The sequence below is a fragment of the Tupaia chinensis genome, unplaced genomic scaffold, assembly GCF_000334495.1.
Source record: "Tupaia chinensis unplaced genomic scaffold, TupChi_1.0 Scaffold000201_1, whole genome shotgun sequence".
NCBI lineage: Eukaryota > Metazoa > Chordata > Mammalia > Scandentia > Tupaiidae > Tupaia > Tupaia belangeri.
The window spans coordinates 1982239-1987635 of record NW_006159676.1 but is presented as its reverse complement, the minus strand read 5'-3'; the positions used below and the strand labels follow the sequence as shown (position 1 = coordinate 1987635).

The 5397-nt window shown below is 53.4% G+C and overlaps 1 protein-coding gene across 1 annotated transcript in view; it reads right to left on the bottom strand.

The window, feature by feature from the left end:
• IQCN (IQ motif containing N) overlaps positions 1-907 on the bottom strand; it is a 22572-nt gene extending 21665 nt beyond the window's left edge. The window contains exons 1-2 of the mRNA XM_027771275.1: positions 849-907; positions 170-302 (exon numbers count right to left, since the gene is read on the bottom strand). The gene's annotated coding sequence lies outside the window, so the exon portion shown is untranslated. The remainder of the gene's footprint in view (positions 1-169; positions 303-848) is intronic.
• Between the last annotated feature and the right edge of the window lie 4490 nt (positions 908-5397).

Below are 5397 nucleotides of genomic sequence, written 5' to 3'. Positions count from 1 at the left end.
CCCCACAGCAAAAACCTCTCAAAAAAAAAAAAAAAAAAAAAAACAATTGTTGATGGAAGGAAGAATGACCAACCTCCAACCTTTCCAAAGGAGCTTGCATAGTCCGAACACTGTCAAGCTCCCCCTTCAGGCTGCATCAGCCAGATTCCTTGCCCAGTTGCCTTCTTACCTTGGAAGGTCATACGAATTGGAGGAAGCGCAGGAGAAGAAGAAGGTGCAATCTTGGAAGCCAGCCTGCAAGAGGAGGCAGCTTTCAGCCCTTCATCCCACGTGATGTGCAGCAACACTGCTTTGGGCTGGCTCTGTTTTCAAGATCAACAGAAGAAAAAAAAAAACAAGTTCAAGTTGGGGATCAGCAGGTGCTATAAAGATTGCAGTGCTGGACTCCCACATAGTTGACCACAGTTCGAGTCCTGGACCCCGTGGGCTTGAAACTCATGCCACAAGCACACGTCTGTGTGTGTATGTTCCCGAACTCCCAAGAGGAGAATGAAGGAAAAGGGATTGTGTCATGGCCATCCGCCCAGGGGGGTGATTTCGCACTCTCTCTGTCTCTTTTTTTTCTGGAGAGGTTTTTTGCTATAGGGCACACGTGCGTTCACCAGACAGACAGAGAGACAGAGAGAGACAGAAAGCGAGAAATCACCCCCCAGGGGGGATGGCCACACCGCAATCCCTTCTCCTCCATCCTCCTCTCGGAATCTTGGGCACGCACGCACACGCGCCTGGCGTGAGTTGAAGCCACCGGGTCCAGGACTCGAACCGCGGTCGACTACATGGAAGTCCAGCGACATAGCCATGACGCCAACTGCTGGTCCCATCCCCTTAATCTTTCTAAGCCTCCTTACCCACGTGGAGGGCGATAATGAGGCAGATGCTGTCCACAGATGTGGGAGGCACCAGTCACCTCAGTCACAATCAGTCATTGTTGATGGTGTTCGCGTCCCAGACTCAGAGAGAAAAGGGGGGTCAGAGAGGCTGGGAATTAGGCGAGAAGAGACTGGTGTATCGGGGGCCCCGTGGTGTGCTCTGCAAGGCTGACCACGTGGGAAGGTCCCTAGCTCGCTTCCAGAGACTTCCCTGAGTATGCAGGGTACACGTGTGCCCCTGTTCCAGGGCTGGCTGAGGCGGGAGGGTGGGGGGAAATACAGTGTCAAGAGTCTACTTCGGGGGGGACCAGTAGTTGGCGTCATTGTTACGTCGCTGGACTCCCATGGAGTAGACCATGGTTCGAGTCCCGGACCTGGCAGCTTGAAACCCACGCCGGGCACATATGCATGTGTGTCCATCCCCTCTGGGGGAGTGACGTCTCGCTTTCTGTCTCTCTGTCTCTCTGGCAAGCACATGTGCCCCACAGCAAAAATCTCTGTGTGGTTTTTTAAAAAGAATTATTTATTTAGGGAACCAGCAGTTAGCGTCATGGCTATGTCGCTGGACTCCCACGTAGTCGACCGCGGTTCGCGTCCCGGACCCGGTGGCTTAAAACCCACGCCGGGCGCGTGTGCGTGCGTGCCCAAGATCCTGAGAGGAGAATGGAGGAGAAGGGATTGCGGCATGGCCATCCCCCCTGGGGGGTGATTTCTCGCTTTCTGTCTCTCTGTCTCTGTCTCTCTCTCTCTGGCGAGCACGCACGCCCTATGGCAAAAATCTCTATAAAAATTACTTCGTTCATGAAAATGAAAATAAAAAATATGAAGAGAGTAACAGAGACAGTTCTTTGAGATGCGGACAAGGGACACCTGCGGACACATAAGCAATCTAGTGATTCCTTGAGCCTCAGTTTCCCTATCTGTCACATGAGCTAAGACCACTGTCCCCAGGCTCCCAAGGAGACCCACCAACCTCTCCTAAATGGGCCCCCAACATGGGGGCAGACAAACCTACTTTCAAGGCTTGGGGGGGCCCAAAAGCCCCCATTCTGAGAGTCTGAGGCTGTGACCCACCACTCGGAAGGATTCTGAAGACCCTGAGGCGGGAGAAGAACCACCAGACCCCCGTGTCCCCCCCCCCAACCACGTCACCCCCCACCAGCTCCACTCACCTGCCCCTGAAGCTGAACCCACCAGCCCGGTGGCCTGGCCTCTGTGCCCTGGCGTCTCGGTGGCTTTTGTGACTCGTGGCTAAGTTCCGACCAATCCCGGCAGCTCCTAAGAGGAGGAGGTTCTAGAAGGCAGAAGGAGGGACCGGGGGCAGGTGTGGGGGGGAGCTGCTGGTCATGGCGAGCAGAACCCATTGCCTGCCCATTCCGAGTAGAAAGTGAGGGTTCGGAGCCCACAAGGGACCCTGAAATCTCCCCCTCTGTGGATCAGAGGTGGTTTCGTCCCTTTGGTGGTTTTTTTTGTTTGTTTGAATTCTTTTATTTTTGCCGTGGGACACATGCACCTGCCAGAGAGACATAGAGACAGAGAAAGGGAAAGTGAGAAGTCACCCCCCTCGGGGGACCAGCAGGTGGCATGGTGGTTAAGGACACTAGACTCCCGTATGACCAACCACAGTTCGAATCCCGGACCTGGCGGCCTGCTTTCTCACTTCCCCTCTCTCTCTCTCTCACTCTGTCCCTCTCTGCTCAAATTAAAGTAAAATAAAATCATTTTAAAAGAAACTTGAAAAAAAAAAATTGGAGGAGGTTTTTTGCTATAGGGCGCGTGCACTCGCCAGAAAGACAGAGAGAGACAGAGAGACAGAAAGCGAGAAATCACCCCCCAGGGGAGATGGCCACGCTGCAATCTCTTCTCCTCCATGCTCCTCTCGGGATCTTGGGCACGCACGCACACGTTGACCATGTGAGATCCAGAGACCCTTAACCTGCACACCGCCTCCTGACCCATTCTTGTTGTTGTTAATTATCCACTTAACTAATTAATGTTTTTTTTTTTTTAATTTGACCAGAGCAAGAGAGAGAAAGGGAAAGTGAGAAAGCAAGCCACCGGGTTCAGGACTTGAACCGCAGTCAGCCATAAGGGAGTCCAACGTCTTAACCACCATGCCACCTGCCGACACCCCTGGCCCCTCTTATCATTTATATATTTATCATATTATTATAATTCTTTTTAAGTTTGCTATAGGGCATGTGCACTCATTAGAGAGAAACAGAGAGGGAAGGAACCAGCAGTTGGCATAATGGCTATGTCTCTGAACTCCCATGTAGTCGACCACGGTTCAAGTCCCAGACCCGGTGGCTTAAAACTCACGCCGGGCGTGTGTGCGTGCGTGCCCAAGATCCCGAGAGGAGAATGGAGGAGAAGGGATTGTGGCGTGGCCATCCCCCCTGGGGGGTGATTTCTCGCTTTCCCTCTCTCTGTCTCTGTCTCTGTTAAGCACACATACCCCATACTAAACACGGGGGAAAAAAAAAAAAAAAAGAGTGGGCACATAGGCCAGGCTGGTGGTGCAGGGGTTAAGTAAGTACTCTGCAGGAAAAAACAGATCCCACTTGATCAATCGGGGTTCGAATCCCACCAGGGTGACTTGAAAACACATCAGGTACATGTGTGTACAAGATTTAATGGGGTGGAAAGATGGAGGGAAAAGGGGGGGTGATGGGACCAGGCCCCACGGGTGGGAAAGGGTCTCTCTCCTGTATTTTCACACTCCTTTTAATTTTTTTTTTTTTTTTTGGAGAGGTTTTTGCTATATGGCTCATGCGCTCACCAGAGAGACAGAAAGCGAGAACTCACCCCCCACGGGAGATGGCCACGCCACAATCCCTTCTCCTCCCTTCTCCTCTCGGGATCCTGGGCACGCACGCACACGCGCCCGGCGTGAGTTTAAGCCACCGGGTCCAGGACTCGAACTGCAGTCGACCACGTGGGAGTCCAGCGACATAGCCATTACGCTAACTGATGGTCCCTCTGCATACTCCTTATGGCAAAAGAAATCAGTGGGCCATGTCCCAGTTGGTGGCATGGTCATTGGATCCCATACGGCCAACTCACGCTTCAAGTCCCAGATTTGGCGGCTTGAAGATCATGCCAGGCGCGTGTGCGTGCGTGCCCAAGATCCCGAGAGGAGAATGGAGGAGAAGGGATTGTGGCATGGTCACCCCCCACCGCAGGGGGGCGGGGAGAGGTGATCTCTCACTTTCCCTCTGTCTCTGTCTCTCTCTCCAGCGAGCACACACACCCTCTGACAAAAACCCACAAAATATAAATTAAAAAGTGGGCACTGGGACCAGCAGATGGTGGAATGGTTACATGACTAAACTCCCACGTAGTTGACTGTGGTTCGAGTCTCGGGCCCAGTGGCTTAGAACTCCCATCAGGGGCATGCGTGCCCAAGATCCCAAGAGGAAAGTGGAGGAGAAAATTATGCCATGGTCATCCCCTCTGAGAGGTGATTTCTTGCTTTCTGTCTCTCTGTCTCTCTGTCTCTTTCTCTGGAGAGTGCACGTGCCCTATAGCAAAAATCTCTCTTAAAAAAAAAAAAAAAAGGGCGGGATGGCCTGCTGGAGGTGTGGTGGTGGTGAAGGTGCCGGACTCCCATGGCCAACTGTGGTTCAAGACCCGGACCTGGTGGCTTGCTTTTTCACTTTCTCTCTTTCTCACCCTGTCCCTCTCTGAGCAAATTAAAATAAATTAATTAATATAATAAAGTTCAATAATTGTTTTACAAAAGGGGGCGGGGACCAGCAGTTGGCATCATGGCTATGTTGCTGGAATCCCATGTAGTCGACCGATGTTCGAGTCCCGGACCCGGTGGCTTCCACTCACAACGGGCGTGTGTGTGTGCGTGCCCAAGATCCCGAGAGGAGAATGGAGGAGAAGCGTGGCCATCCCCCCTGGGGGGTGATTTCTCGCTTTCTGTCTCTCCGTCTCTCTCTGTCTGGTGAGCGCATGCACCCTATAGCAAAAACCTCTCCAAAAAAATTTAAAAAGTTGGGCACAGACCCTGTGGGTGAAGTGCGGCCGCTGTCCTGGGTCACCTCCCCGGGCTGGGCGGCGGCCCAGAACGTATTCACCACAGGCCTAGCCAAGGCTGACACACACGTTGGCCTCAGGACAGCAAGTTCTAGCCAAAGCCACCAGTGGGCCCAGAGACCTCTGCCTGTGCTCCTTGGGGAACCTCTAGGGGCACCTGAGACCCTCAGGGACAGGAGCCACTTCCCCTCCCCACCTCCCTCTGCAGAGACCCGCCCCCACGTCAAGCTCCATAATAGCAGGTGTGGTTTTAGGTAAAACCAGGGGCCTGGCATGCGGCCAGGAATCATGTCCTCTGTCTTTTGCACAGAACCAGCTCCCTCTGGGACAGCAGGTGGCATAATGGCTGGGCACTGGACTCCCACATGGCCAGCCGCGGTTCGAGTCCCGGACCCGGTGGCTTAAACTCATGCCGGGCACGTGTGCGTGCGTGCCCAAGATTCCGAGAGGAGAATGGAGGAGAAGGGATTGCGGTGTGGCC